Below are 16994 nucleotides of genomic sequence, written 5' to 3'. Positions count from 1 at the left end.
TGTAAGTGCCAAGAATATCAATTGCTTGACAGTGCTGCTGCAGTTTATAACCAATTACTAGTACTATCTCAGCCAAACTTTCTAAAACAACGATTACCATAGAGTCCATCCATTTCCTTGTATCCTTACTATTCTCCAGCATCAAAAAGCAAGCATGGCCAAGACATAAAAGACCAAGAAAAGGTTTATTGCCTGAATGCTGCCAACAGGACAACATGGGGGAGATTGCCAAAGCAATGTTCTGCTTGAACAGAGGCAGCATAAAAATTTCATTCATATTCATATTCACAGAGAAAAATACTTCAGGGGTCAACATCAGGCAAGGTCAAAGTTTAGAAAGATGGATTAAACAGTTGGGATTTGTTTAGCTCAAGGTCATATTGGAAAGGCTAAATTTGCGGAAAAGAGTATCTTTGGGCATGATCAATTTGCATCACAAAGGTGGTAGACAAAAATACCTCTGTGAAAGCTCAGCTTATGTCATCAGTTAGGGAGATAGAGACAGCTTAAGCATACTCTTTTTTTTTTTTTCAAAAAAATGGGCTAATAATAAGGAAAAGACATTTTGGACATGTGTTAATACACTTTTCCCCTTACTTAGCAGATAACACATCCACTTGTCCACAGAAAATAAAATCTGATCATGGGTACACTTTTAATGACCCTCTTTTGTATCTATTCTGAACCTTCTACTTTTCTTATGATGTCATTTATCACACTTTAGTGACACATGTCACAATTAAACATTAACTTAAAATAATGTCCACTTTAACAAGATAGTCTTCAAACAAACTATAACACACACTCTCTATCATATTTCACAGGATTCTCCTTTTTGTTCTGTACAATAGAGTGGATTACATTTGCTAGTAGTCACTGTGCCCACTCAAGACTGTCCCATGTGTAATGGCCTCTTTCTTCAGTGCTTTCTGCTTCACCCAAGTAGAAAATAGAATGTTCTGAGGAGACTTTGCAGTAGGGTGCCGGTCATTGCAGACGGTTTTCTCTTAGGAAGCAAGCCACCTAGTTTCCTCTTAATCATAAACCTTCAATCCTGAAAGGCTATTTGAATGATTTCCTTTGGGTGCTCACATGTGGGAAATGACCAAAGACAAACATTTAAGCCTTCAAATAAGTAGAGCTGTCATGTTTAATGTCTTCCAAATGTTTGACACTCATACTGATGGAGTCTGATCATATTGTCTGGTTAAATTTCCATTCCAGTGATAGGTAATTGGAATGACATAACATAACCGTAAGCTCCTGGTGAGATGATGAGATATTTCCAATCTAAATGACTGGTTTCTTTTCCTCACATGTTGCAGAGTCAAATCATTATGTGTTGTTTTTGTGTATATATGTACCCAAAATGGAGTGCAGGTTTTTGTTGGTGTTTTTTTCTTTTTTCTCTTTTTTTTTTTTTTTAATTTTTTTCTTCACTGATTCTGGTTTGGGGTAGAAAACAACATCACTTTCTTTTTCTTTGTAAAAAACATTTTATCATCTGTTTGCTGTAGGACCAACTTTTCTGGGGAGACATAAAACACATGTCTACTCACCTCCAAAAGAGAACCCATAACTGAACCAACCAATGGTTGCATTGATGTCCTACTTAGTGACCCACTGGGTTTTTGATTGGGATTAGTAACTGGAATATGGGGGAGAGGCTTACAGGGACAGGGATGACACAAAAGCAGGTACATTGGTGAAAATCCCATCCCAACACCCCCAACACCAGCACCCCAACACTGGTGAAAACTCAAAGAAGCCCCAACCCTCTATCTCTACACAACTTGCAAATAGCTCTGCATTTTCAATGTTTATATTCCCTATGATTTTGCTGGCCACAATCTCCTCCCCTGCAGGTTTTTACTCTGTTTTATAAGACCGGGAAGAGCCCTGAGAAGCTTTTAAGGTTGTGGTCTCCTAACCATGTGACCTTTGTTTACCTCCTGTTGCCCACGGGCCTCTCTCTCCCTCCTAGAGGAAATGTTTCAATTTGGAAGACACTGCTACAGGACATTGCTATTCACCGTTACTGAAGGAAGAGAACATTAGTAAGTATTCTATTTTTCTAGTTTTTTATATTTTATAGGTAATACAAAACCATTATTTTTGAAGGTCCAATTATTTTTAGTGTACATTACTGAACTTGGCATGTCATACAAAATATCATAGTTACCCCTTAGGAAAAACGAGATAACCATACATGTGAAAAAGATTTCAATTAAATAGTATATGAGAAGCTGATGGGAACAAAAAAAAAAAATTAGGCTGTGATTTCATTTGTAACTCAAAGCCAGCATGCTTATCCTTGATCTTAGCTGACTCCTACAAGAGTCCTTTGAGGGCCAATTCTATTTCAGATATTAGCATAGAATTTCTCATTATAATACTGGAAAGTCCCTAATACAGTGACTTTTTTTTCAGATAAGAAAAGAAAATGGAAATGGAACAAGCCAAGATCAAGAACTTTGCAGTGACACTTTGGCACTTAGGGATGGAGTTTGGATTCAACTCATGTATATCTGAATCCATAATCGATCCTTTTTCTGTTCTGCCATAGGATCTCTAGACTGCGAAAACAATTCCCTTTACTCTCCACCAACAGAACCTCTACTTATCCTCCCAGTCTCAGCTCAAATTATTTCTCTGCTATCTTTGCTCTGACTTGCAAAAGAAATTGCCAAAAACTTAGGGCTCATGTATGTTGTCTTTCACTGTGAAAATAAGTAGCAGGAATATGATAGACTAAGAATGAGAATAATCATTCATATGGTATGTTATATGACCCTGAAATCTGCCTGTATCATCCTGATTTTATAGTACAAATTGAAGAGGTTTTCTCAAAAGTTACTCATCTCTTACAATGTAAGCTTTGATTTCAATGTAAGAACACACATGCATACACAAATATATTTGTATTGACAAAATAACTGGAATTATATGACAAAATTCTAAGCTTTACTTGAAAATTTCCAGTGGAAATTTTTACACATAATTCTTTAACATCGATTTAGTGTGGAATCTAGTACACAGCTCTTGGAGGTGTTATATTTGTTTGTAACCTCTGGTTCCCTTTTCTATACTCTTGCTGATTTCTTCAACAAGAAATTTATTAAGCACCTACCATATACTCAAGATGATATTTTCAAAAGGAAAATCTACTTTAGAACCTTTTTAATGCATGACTTTTGTTTTCATGCTTAAGATTCAGGTGCTAATATGATTCAATTCCTTTTTACTTTCTAATCAAGCCTTATACCATGTCTGAAACCACACAAGCACCCCAACTCAGATGACCTGCTTTCAAGTCTTAGAATTATTAAATGCTATATCATGACTCAAGGAAAGGAAAAGATTGTCTCATGTGCACTCAAGACTTGATCAATTGAGTCTGTGAAATAAATCGATATCAGACAGACAAGCAAAGGAAAAGGTATACAAATTTATTATGTGTATATGGGGTTATCACAAGAAAAATATGTGAATGTTCAAAAAAGAATGTTCGAAATCCCAGAGAGCTCTAATGACTATATAGAAATGAGGGAGGAGAGAGACCACATGGGCAACTTAGAGGCAAGTAGGCAATTATTAGATAAATGAGTACCCCATGAGAGAGGTGAGTGGAAAGCCCAATCTGGGTGTGGCACTGTGTGGCATTTACTCAATTATTATTTACTCTTTCAACTATTCAAGTGCTTACCATTCTCCATTCCTATGACAAGAACAATGTTCCTTCGCTAAGGTACCTTTGAAAGAATCACTTTTTAGATAGATATGGAATATCTAGAAGAAAATCATCCCTATATTTCCTGTCCCCCAAATGCCCTTACTGTGTAGAAATAAGCACGTTAAGACAGTATATTCAGGGGTAGCCATTCTTGAACTCTCACAGCATGCACATTCATAGTATCCTTTATGTGACTAACAGCATTCATGGTGTCTTACATTCCATCTGTGTCACCTCCTGTTTCTTTCCATTCACCCTGTGTGAGATATGTGTGTGATGTGTGTGTGTGTGTGTGTGTAATGTGTGTTTACACTTATGTTGATGAATGCCATCTCTCCAACTCCACAAATATTATCTCTTTTGATTAACAACAACGTTTTAGATGAGTACTAGCACAGTTTACTGAGGAGAAAACTAAGCACAAAACTTCAATGGCCCATGCAAGCTTATGCAGCTAGAGACATGTGCCGAGCTTCCTATTGCCACCCATGCCTGCCATGATACATGATCTTTGCTTTGGTTGTGTTGCAATTCATTCTTTTGGTTGTTTGAATTCATTATCCTGCAGAAAGTTTCTTCCTGTCACAGATTGTAATACGCACTTTTGGAGGTGGGGACTTTTGCCAGCAATCCATGAAATTTGTATATACCTACCTCTATATTCCTAATGTTTCATTTGATAAATAGTAAGCACTTGAATAATTGAAAGAATAAACAATAATTGAGTAAGTGTCTGTGGCAGTGTTGTGGGCTTCTCAAGATAGGGAAATAGGACACTTTCTTCCAGGAAGCAGAATATAGAGGCTCTCAGTGGATTAATATCCAAAGTCTGGAGCCACGAATGTAGTGGAGTTGTGTCTTTTGTAGCATTTTAGCTTCTTTACCTCCCATATTTAGCAATATAATTTGATTGGGTGTCTAAAAACTTTAGGGTAATGATACTAAAAATGGCTAGAATGTGAGGGAACTTAGAAACATTGTAAGTATGCACAGAGACACTGGCTAGACCAGATTTCTGTTTATTTGTTCTCTTCTCAGCCCCTAGATACTCCTACCAAAGCAATATGGTATTCACTAATAAGTACAAATCTCATTTTCAAGGATCTCCTAGCCTGATGCCAAACACAGACAGGTTAGCACAAGAGTCTGCCATGACACAATAGTGTGCCAACTAAATGCAAGCTGTTGGGGAGCACAAAAGAGAGAGCCATCACTTCTTCCTGGAATTCTGAAAGGCTTTTCAGAGTGTACCACATGTTAAGGAATGGGAAAAGTTCTCAAGGCAGAGAAGGGTCGAAGCTGAGTTCTTGTGTAAAAGAAGCCGTCTGTGAGGTGCAGAGACATCCAAGCAGAGGTGAGATCTAAAATGGAAGTAAGTTGTGTGTGGAAAGAAATGGTGAAGGCTTTCAGAGAAATGATGGAGAATAGAGATTAGGAGGAACGTTGAGGTCATTATGACTCTGTGCTAAGGAGTAGGAATTGTACTGCATGGGAAAAGGAAGTCAAAAGTGGTTCAATAATCTTGAAAGTATTTTCCCTGTGTTCTATAAAGAGCAATAAAATCACTAAATGGGCAGCTATTTCCCCCATCTTAGGATTTAGTTATTGTAGCACTGATACAAATTTCAAAGAATATGCCACAAAGTGCAATTTAATATGAGTGGTTTTAGACACACTGGGACAAGGGGTTCAAATAAGACAGAGAGATGACTGGAATGATTCTTGACATTATAGTAATTCAAGAAAATCTATGTTATTCATATTAAAATGCATGCCACGCTGCACTGAGAGGCAGCCATGAGACATCCCCAAGCCCCACATTTGTGATTATCTCTTGCCTTTATATCTTCATTGCATGTAATTTTCAAAATAAAATGTCCTGGCCAATTAAATTCTTCATCATAGGAGTGTCTGCATTTACTGTGTTGATCATAGCAATATTAAGTGAGGTCTAGGCTTTTGTTTTTAAGAAAAGATCAAATGCAAAATATTCTTTAGTAAAATTGCATGCAAACAACTTACATATGGTTTGGTCTTCATCAGTAAAAATAAATATAATTAAATGTACAGAGATCTTATGCATCTAATATAGAAACTGAAAAACAGAAAAGTTCATAAAAATGTAAATCCTTTCTAGTTTCACTTTTCTAGAACTCTTGAGTAATGCACTATTAACATTCTCCTCTGCTCCATGGAGACAACAATAGACTTCTGACCTCTCTTTACTTAGGGAATTGACTTAACAAAGCCTACAATTATAATTCCTTTCTGCTTCTTTGGCATAAAAATCTTCACAACTTTAGAATGTCAAATGTCATAAATGACTAGTGCTTCTTTCTCCCAGTCTCTGAGTGAGAATAGAGACCTGGCTTAGATAGTAATGATTTCCCATTCCAGTATCAACTAGTACTTTTCCATTAACTTATCCCAGCATATATGTGTGTGTGTGTGTGTGTGTGTGTGTGTGTGTATGTATGTGTGTGTGTAGATAGATAGATAGATAGATAGATAGAGAAAGAGAGAGAGAGAGAGAGAAAGAGATGATACATGGATTAGACAGCTAGCTAGATGAATGAATGATAGATAGATAGATTGATTGATAGATAGATCAACGTTTCTAGTAACATTCTCATGAGTTTGATTTATTCTATAGTTATTCAAAATAATTAGTATATCAGAAAAAAATGCTTTTTACCTTCATATAGATACAATCTCCAACAAGGCAATGTTCTTGAAGCTAATTTGATAAGGCATGAAAGCTACATTTTTGTGGCAATAACAATAACTATTTAGAACACAATTTTAAATTATACTTGTTTAGGAATGTGGTAATAGTAGCTTCTCCTCTAACGTCATATAAGGTTGTATTTCATATTTAACAACTGATGGCTGTAAGCTTGCCTTGAGTTTAAAAGTTTTATTTTTATAGATTTTCTCAGCATGCTTTATAGAAGAATTTAAATACACATGGTATTAATTTTTTTTTGTTTCCCAAATAACAAGCCCAGAGACAGACAGCTGGTATCTCTGCTTCAGTGTCTCCAAATGTTAGTTCCAAGTCTCTAATTCTTTTGGCTTTTATCCTCTCATGCTCACTAGATTATTGCTGCAAATCTAGGCATCATTACCATTGAGACATGCAACAAAAGAAAAAAAGTAAAATGAGCGCCGCTTTCAACAGCTGTTTTATTAATAAAAGACAAAAACTTTGCCAGGTAGCCCCTTCTCTAATCATGTCTATTTAACAGTCCATGGTCCAGAAATAGGTCCTGTGATTACCTGTAGCAAGAAAGGCAGCTGAGAAAACATGGCTAAGGAGAAGAAAGTGGAAATGAGTGTTGAGATTGTCAACCAAGCAAACCTGCTCCAAGACCTGTTTTAATATTACAAATAGATGATTTTTTTTACAGGAAGTTCTACTATAAGTATGGCAATAGAACAAATATTTAAAGGTTTCAAATTCCTTCACAAAATTTATCTTAACAGTTATTCTGGTCATTATTCTTATTGAATGATAAATTGGAAATTGCGTTGACTTTCATTTCATAGTGGCAAAGGCTTCCTAACATCCTTCCAAAGGTAAAGGCAAAAAGTGTTTTGTGTCTCCATCAACATCATAAAATTCAACAGAATAATGGTCATGTGACAAGCAAGGAATCCACTGGAAAAGCCACCAAAGACGAGGGGCACTTTGGAGTATGATAGAAACATAGCTGAGATGAAATCATAGAACAGAATAGGATCCACTTGTGCAATATACTTTAGACATGCACATAATTATCTTCTAGCATCGAATTACATAGAAAGACTTTCCTAAAAATCACATGTGAAATGAAGTAAATAACTGTGCTTTGGAGGTGCTCTGTGGAAGATACTTGCCTCTGTGCTCAGAAATATTTATAATGAAAATGTGAAAGTGACAAAGTTGAGACTAAAACACTAAGCTAAAATGTGTGGTTATTTTGAACAAGATGCTTTATGTTTCTGATTAGTGTTAACTTATCAGATCTTCACAACAGTCTGAAAAATAGATACTGCTCCTCACCCCATTTTACAGATGAGAAAGTCTTGATTCATTTGCTGAAAATTACCTCAACTCTGTATTTGAGACCCATGAGGGCTACACTGTGAGTCTCGTACTACCTTAAGCTAAACAGTGAGGTCTTGTCTTGAAAATAATAGGGGAGAGCAAATGGGGAAGACATGAAACATTGACACAACTGTATGCACATATATGAATTAGTAAGAAAGCAAATAAATATTATGTTATAAGCTGAAAACAGGGCTGGGGAAATGGCTCAGAGGTTAAGAGCACCATCAGCTCGTCCAAAGGTCCTGAGTTCAATTCCCAGCAACCACATGGTAGCTCACAACCATCTATAACGAGATCTGGTACCCTCTTTTGGCATGCATGAATAGCTGTAGACAGAACACTGTATATATAATAAATAAACAAGTAAGTCTTAAAAATAAAAGAAGTTGAAAACAGTGAAGAAAGAGACAACTTGTCAGAGCATGCATAAGTAAATGCAGCTGATTTTTATCCAGCTAAGACCTGTGTCGGACTTCTTAGTTAATTAACTGCAAGATATAAAATATGTATTATTTGACCCAAATCTAGGACAATTTGTCATGGCAACAGAAGAACCAATGCACTATGAATCGGGACTATTCATTTGGAGTTGACACACTTCTTAATAGTGGCCTGTAACAGAAACCTAACACTCCTGGTGAGAAAGCAGAAGTGGATCCTCAGAATGAGAGCAGAGGTTTCATTCCTGAACTAACTCACTGGAACATAAACACAGATCACATTATTTGTTACATAGAATCTTAATCCTGCAAGAAGAAAGTCATCAAAAGAGAACTTAATTTGTTTCAGGGTTCTTTTTAAGTCCAACTTAAGTCATCAGGCATTAATTATTGTACTTTGAGATACTAACTTTCAAGCCCCATGTGAGGAAAGGAAATATATCAAATTTAGCCATTCAAGCTAACAACTGAAAGAAAGAAAGTACTTCATATGCTTCCTCTTCAGGAGCCTGAGATCTGCTTTTAGAAAGCAGGTACTTTCCTCAGAATGTCTTGAGATTTCCCCCACAAGCTAGATGGCTGATATCCCAATGTTGGTCTAGGGTACCAAAAGATATGGAGGACTGTTCATGGAATCATCTAAGCAAATGGGCCTCCCAATCCCACGATATTGCTATATACTGTTTATATATCACATACAACTTCCCCTCTAAAATACACTGTTTAGTAGCAATGGGTATCAGTGTGCAAAAGATTGGTATACAGGGTAGGCATTTTTCTTTCTTATAACCCAAATATGTTATTTTATACAACACCACCACAAGGCTATTCAGGACACAAGATTGCTTAAGGAGATAGTTAATGGTGTGTGTGTGTGTGTGTGTGTGTGTGTGTGTGAGAGAGAGAGAGAGAGAGAGAGAGAGAGAGAGAGAGAGAGAGAGAAAGAGAGAGAGAAAGAGAGAAAGAGAGAGAGAGAAACATGTTTTAAAACTGTATCTATTACATGTTTCTCCAGGTGACAAACACAAGCACAAAAAATGAAAATATTTATAAAAATACCTTTAACAATAAATCTCAGTTCTTTGATTTATTTTTTCTTATTCCCAAGAGGATACTGAATTTCAAAACAACCCAGAATAAATTACTATCTTGCTTTAGGTGTTCTACCAACCACATCTCCATCCTACACTTTGCCTTTGCTACATACAAAGCAAGTGTGTTTTCTTTGGCTAAGATACTCCGACTGAGGAAAGCATAACTTACCATTTTTAAATTTAAGATGGTGAAGAACAATGTACATTAAGAAGAGCTTCTACTTTGTCTACACTCATTATTGGTGTGTATTGATTGTAAAAAGCAAGGAGTTTTGTTGTGGTGCTTTTACAGTTATACACCATGTCCTCTGTTCATATAGAATACTTTGAATTTTGACTTTTTGCCATCTCTCATGTTTGCAGTGTGTAATGGTTTGCTCTTATTTGCTTTCCGAATATCTCCCCTGAGCTGTATTGCTTACACCTTAGATGTGAAGGGTAAAGATTTGTTTTTTTGCTTAATGGGAGGAAAGTTAGTAAGTAAAATAACTTTGTGTACAATAAATATTATTTTAGGTACAATCCAGACTACTAAATAATGTTTGAATAAATACTATGGAAATGCTTGGATTCTTTTAAATAGTAAAAATTCACATTTTTATAGTATCATTGAGAGAATTCTTGGTACACTTCTAACTTCAAAGAACACACATTTCCTTCCTCAATTGTCCCCACGAATTTTCTTATTTGGAGGCTTGGTTCTGGGGCTTACTAGCATTAGAAAGTATATCACAAGGTACATAACAATCAGAGAAATTTTCAAATTAGTGTTCTTGTCTTCATAGACAATGCATATCCCTAGTTAACAACCCAACTCTCATTGGAGTATAGGAGGCTGTAGTACACATTCTTTCAAATTTTGTGAGGGAAATAGTTCTACACCATCAACCCAGCTATGAGTGTTCAGTAAACTATTCCCTATTTTGTGAAATCATGACATCACATGGGCAGGAAGTAGGCTTCAGTGTGGAGGAAATACATCAAAGATGCTGAAAGGCTGAATCACTATCTTTCTTAGAAATCACAGCCTCAATGAGAGGAGGACCTCTCTATGAGTAACTAATTCCCTCTCATCTGGAATATGTGAGCAATGCTTTCCAGTAGCCTGGTCATCAACAGCATAGGTATGAGGTAAGAATAGTGGCCTTGTATTGACATTCATAAGATATGCTAAACCTGACAGCTTTTATGTACCCAATTCCACGCAGCAGCCACCTTGTGGGGCTGTAGTTTTGAGTGTGGAACATCTGGAGCTGCACTTTAATTGGTGTTTGTAATAGTTGCACAGCTGTTTGAAACGGCTCTAGCTATGTTAATCACGGCTGCAATGATGCTTATTGCAAAGTCTTTCCAGAAAGGCCAATTCTTGACGATCGGTGATTATTGATTCAGGAAGTCACACAGTTCATTTCCTGGCTTAGTGTCATACACAAATCAAAAGCATAAGAAAAGAATGAAGTAGCTAAAACAACCCCATTTGTCAGTCAGGGCATGCTTGACTTCAAAAACATTGACAGATTGTTACCTGACATGTATAATCAACCTGCTGCAAAGGAGGGCCAATTGCAGTATTGTGAGAATTGAGCTCAGCAGGGAAGTATGGGAGAAAGGACTGTGTAGCTTTTAAAAATGGTGTCTATAGGGCTAATCCTCCCCCTCAAAAATAAGTGTTATAGATGATACAGGAGGGAAATAATAAGACCTATAGGGAAAAATGGAATTCACATGCTCTGGACTAGATGAGAAAATGTTTCTATTCCCTATGTTCAGAAAGGATTAAAAAAGCTTTTTCAACACAGCCAAGATGTGTTGCAATGACTGCTCTGCCACACCCAATTTGGAGACTATTGGAAAGCCATTTTGTCATCATAAGACTCCTAAGTTTCTCATCAGTAAAATGAAAAGATTAGAGAAGATTGACAAATTTTTAAGTCTGTTGCTTCTCATATTTTTATAAAGATATGGGATTTGGCTACTCAATCTGAAAATACAGAAATTTCTAAATAACAGTGTTCCAGAACAGGAGGATAAGGAAGGGAATTTACAGAAACAGCTCTGGAGAATGCCTGCTTTGGTTAGGTGGTCACTGAGGAGGAAGCCCCCTCCAGACAAACTATTAAGAAATGAGTACAAAGAGAGGATGATACTGATAATGGGCAAAGCATTGGAGTCATGGAAGAAAAAAAATAACAACCACTGCCCTTGAAAGACAACATACAGGGGAAAACAATGATACAAGAAATTTTATCTAAGACAGAAAACTTGATATAGCATATTTTTACATTAAGAGACAAAGAGTGAAAGTAATACAGACACCGTGTTAGATGCACATACACACACATGCACACACCCAAATACACACACAAAAAAAAAAAAATTCTGAATGACATAAACACAACAGAAAAATAGCAAAGGAAATTTTAGAGTGAAGATGTGTATAGGAGCTAAGTGTCTACCTTTCAAAAGCCACAGTGTAATTTTTACATGGTACCAAATTCATGGCTCCTGAAACTGAGAGGAGCTTGCCATATAAGAACTTTACTAAGATGAAAATGAGTTTTAAAGAAAATTAGTTAAAAAATACTTTAACAATTGTTTTCAGAGGTTAGTGCTGTAGAGTGGGAGGCAGGAAGATGTGGTTGGCTATATATCTTCTAAAATAATTTGCCTTTTAAATGTTTCACCTTTTTATGTGTGTGTACTGTTCATCCATGTGAAGTATGCATGTTCTTACGTGGGTAGACATACATGCACAATATGTAGTTGCATGGGGAAGCCTGAGGTTGATGCAGGGAATCTTCTTAGGTGGCTCTTATACTCAGTGTATCTATAAAATCTGAAGTTCACAGAAAGAACTAGGCTTGCTTGCTCCGTGTCATCATTCCAGGTCTCAACTTCCTGAAGCTGAAATTACAAGTGAACCACCCTGGTAACCCAGCATTCATGTAGGTTAAGGAGATCCAAACTCCCTCAGGGCCTCTTGCTTGTATAACAAACATTTAACCACTGAGTCACCTCCCCAACCCTTAATTCCACATATTTACAATGTTGACAACTTGCTCTGAAAAAAATAAAATAATATCTAACCTGATGGTAAATAAAGTTTCCCTCCAGGCTTCAGTAATGAACATGAATTTGAGACACTAAGGACTAAGGATCAAGTTTGCAATTTGACAGTCCTGGGAAGAAATCTACAGAAACATTGTTTCCATTTTCACTTTTCATAAAAAAAAAAAAAACCTCTCCTCCCCTTTGCTATCATTTGGTTTACATGGTTGGACTTTGTCTTTCTGCCACACATTTTATGGCCATCAAAATTCTTTCTCTATTAAAAAAATCACTCAAACTGTCTCATTTCTAATTCATAAAATATTTAATTCCTTCTACCTAGCACTTTTGATAAAGTTGGCATCCCTTCTTTGGGGGAATAGATAAGTCTATGAGTTGAGCTCCAGACTTTATCTGTTCCACACAAGTTCTCTCCCATGTCCCATATTCCCAGCCCAGGCAGTATATAATGTTAGCATGGTATTGTGTCATAATATATTCCCCCTTATCTTCTCTCTGTGCACATGTGCATTCATGTAGGGGAACATGAGGATGACGAGGGGCTTCCACTTGTTTATCCCTCTCCTGTTCTGGGGTTAGAAGACACCATTCTTGGCCTTATTTTATTTTATTTTTGAGTGAGTTCTGGGAATTGAACTCAGGTGATCATGTTTGCTCAAGTAGTTTACTGCTTGCATTATGACCCAGCTTCCACGTCATGTCTTCCTATTCTATATATCAATACATTTATTGAGCTCAAAAAGGTTCACATTTCCTTGGGGGACAAGCACAGAATGCATACGTGTTAAGTATCTGTTCTACTTGTGGGTTTCTAGCCTTGTGAGAAAGACAGCAAAAGCCGGGGAAAGTCTCAAGTTGGCATGTTGAAATGTCAGTGTTTGTAGAGTGAAGATGCTTTGGCTTAAAATGAATATCAAGTTAATAATTCAGCTTTAACAGGTTGATTTATTACTCTCATTTCCGTAAGTAAGACATAATAGCTGTGTGTATCCTTTTCTCTCAGCTCTTCTCATCCCACATCTCTCCATTAAACAACACAGGCTCCATCCACAAGCGGGAAAGTGCCAGATGGCTTTGGTCTGACATAACAAAATTATCAGAAGTGTGCACATTATAAATTCTCAAAGAGCCTCTGCTGCTGGTTTTACTTCAGCTCCAGGTGACTCTGCCATCTCAGCATCCTGAGCTCTAACCCAATGCTCTAGTTTCTCCCTAGACAGGACAGATGAGAGCTTTGTGACACTGTTGTCTAATAGGGAAAAGGTTGGACTATCACTTTCCCTGAAATCTGCATCTACCCTAAAGAACATGCTTGCCACCTGGAGTTGGACCTTGAACCAGTAGTTTCTCACTCTCCAACCTGGATCACGGTGCAGCCTCACTAGTTTGGTTTTTATTGCTGTGAAGAGATACCATGACCAGGGCAACTCCTATCAAGAAAACATTTCATTGAGGTGGCTTGCTTACAGTTTCAAAGGTTCAGTCCATTATCATCATGACAGGGAGCATGGCAGCATGCAGGCAAATGTGATACTAGAGCTTAGAGTGCTTCATCTTAACAAGAAGCCCACTAAAAGTCACACTGAGGGAAGCTTGAACAAAAAAGACCTCAAAGCCTGCCTCCACAGTGACGTACTTCCTCCAACAAGGCCACACCTCCTAGTAGTGCCTCTCCCTTTGGGGGCCATTTTCTTTCAAACCACAGTACCATTTTTATCAGAAATCCACTCCTATCACTTCTGGAAGACTGAAGCTTTCAAAAGCCACATTCTCTAAACAAGAGCCACAAGGGAAGTAAGTTAGAAGGAAAGATATTAATTTTTAAAATCCCATTGGTTCTCTAGGATTATATGATGAGAGTCATATAACATTAATTGTCAGAAACCCAAGTGGATACTTTGTTTCCTCTAACAGCTGAGACTCAGAACTATCCCAGCCATAAAAGGTTTCCCTGTAACTTGAAACTGATGGGACAGAACTCTTGCTACATGAAAACAATCCATTGGGATCTGCCTGAAAATTGTCACTTTGGAAAATATGGTATGGAATAAACTCCCAAAATTCTGCTGAGAGAACACTGAAGATGGAAAAGGAAGTTGTTATGGTTATTCTTGGTTGTCAATTTGACTCCATCTGGAATTAAAACCCCCAAATGGCTGGGCACACCTGTGAGGGATTTTTGTTTGTTTGTTTATTTAAATCATTTGAAGTGGGAAGATGGACTTCTAATCTGGATCTTTGAGATGGGAAGACACACTTTTAATCCAGATCTTTTGAGGTGGGAAGACCCACCTCTAATCTGGGCCACACCTTCTCCTGGAAGCCTATATAAAGAATAAGGAAACTTTTCTCTTTGCCTGCTTGCTCTCACCCTCACTAGCAAAGTCCTTTCCTTCCTCAGCATTAAAGCATACTTCTTCAGGACTCTGATGTATACTGAAGAGCAGCTGAGACAACCAGCTTTGTAGACTGAAACACTACGGATTCTTGGACCTTCCATTCATAGACAGCCATTGTTGGATTAGCTGAACCAAAGCCTGTAAGTCATTCAAATAAATCTCCTTTCTCTATATAGAGATTTAGTCTATAAATTCTGTTACTGTGGAGTAATACAGAGTAACATTAATTAGTCTATAAACTCTGTTACTCTGAGTACTCCTGACTAATACAGAAGTGTTTGTTCTCTAAAATTAGAGAGATAAAGAAAAATAGCAGTATCTCAAAGTCCTTATAATGTGAAAGTTGATATGCGTGGACCAGAAATGAAGGCACATCACAGAAACATACTATTTTCTGTTCAGCTGAGTATTCATTCATTCAACAAATATGTGCTGAATACTAACTAATATGTGGAAGGTGTTGAATTTGCCAATATGTGGGCAAACATAAGACTTTTTTAAAGGTCTACTTGTTTATTTAAATTTTTTTCATTTTACATACCACCCACTGTTCCCCCTCTCTCCCCTGCTCTGCTCTTCCCCCCACCTTCACCTCCCTACCTCCCCCCATCCCACCCCCACCCACTCCTCATATACTTACCTGGCAGGGGAGACACCATGGTCAAACATAAGACTTTATAAGGGAAGGGAAGACATATGGAGAAACCCTCCAAAGGAAAAAATATTCAATATTCAATTGAGTCCCCAGAGTAAAATTAATTAACTGAAACTGAGACTTAGCTTCATACACTATTTTTAGAAATGGCTGACTTTCTTTGCAGCTTCATTAACGTATAAGTAGACTAGCAAACAGAATATATTTAAGGAGTACAATTGAGAAGTTTTGACACATGTCTTCCTCTGTGAAACCCACACTGCAATCAAGATAATGAGTGCATTCTTCACCTCCAAAGTTTCCTTGTACCCTTTTATAATCCTTCCCTCTGTGTCTCCCAGGTTTTCTCCTCAGGCAGTAATTGGTCTGCATTCTATCACAATAGATTACTGTGCATTTTCAAGAATTTAACGAAAATGAACCACAGTCTAACTGTACTATTTCATCTATCTTTTTTCATTCACAAAAATTACTTTAAGCCAAATCTATGTTCTTGTATTTATCAATCATCCATTCTATTTTTATTACTGAGAAGAATTTCACAATACAGAGAGATCACAGTTTGTTTCTATATTGAACATTTGATAAGCATTTGTGTTTCTTCCAAGTTAGAGATATTAAAAATGCAGATTCCATAAACATTCATGTTCAACTCTTTAATGGACATGGGATTTCATTTTTCTTGACATTTACCTAAGAATATAAAGGCTTGTTTTAATGGCAGATGAATATTTAATTTTAAAATAAAGTTCTAAATGGATTTTGAAAGTAGTTGTACCATTTCACATTCCCATTATCAATATCTCAGAGCTTCAGTTCCTCTAGTTCTGGACAGCTCTTTGATGGTCAATATTGATAAATATGGTCATTCTATTAGTGTATAGAAATATGACATTTGGGTTTAAATTTTACTTTCCTGCTGGCTAAGGGTATTGATGCTATCTATTGACATTTATTTGCAATTTATATATGGCACACATGCACAATAAGGTGTCTGCTCAAATAATTTGTATTTTTTATTGCATTATTGGCTAATTGTTGTTATTTACATGTTCTTTATACAGGAATATAAGTTCTTGACTGGTAATCTTTTCTGAAGGTAGGTGTTGCCCGCATTGACTTTTGAAAAAACAAAAAAGTTTTATATTTTGCTAAAGTCAGATCTTTTTTTATAATTTGAAATTTTAATAAATCTTTGACAATTCCAAGATTTTCTTCCTTGTTTTTATCTATAAAATCTTATAGTTTGAACTTGTATACTTATGGTAAATAATCTAATAATTTCTTTTCAGTGCTGGGATGTATCTATTCCAGGATGAATTTGAATTCACCATGTAGCCTTGTCAGGATCAGAGAGTTGACAATATTTCTGCTTCAGCCTCCCTGGTACTAGAAATAGAGGTATGAGCTGACATTCCCAAATTATATAGGTTAATTTTAATGGGAACAGAAAATGTAAAATTATTGAGTTCTCTAAGTTACGTATTGTTTAACACTTCAAATTTTTCTTC

The sequence above is a fragment of the Peromyscus eremicus genome, chromosome 8a, assembly GCF_949786415.1.
Source record: "Peromyscus eremicus chromosome 8a, PerEre_H2_v1, whole genome shotgun sequence".
Lineage (NCBI taxonomy): Eukaryota > Metazoa > Chordata > Mammalia > Rodentia > Cricetidae > Peromyscus > Peromyscus eremicus.
The sequence above is the reverse complement of the archived record's forward strand: the minus strand, read 5'-3'. Positions refer to the sequence as shown.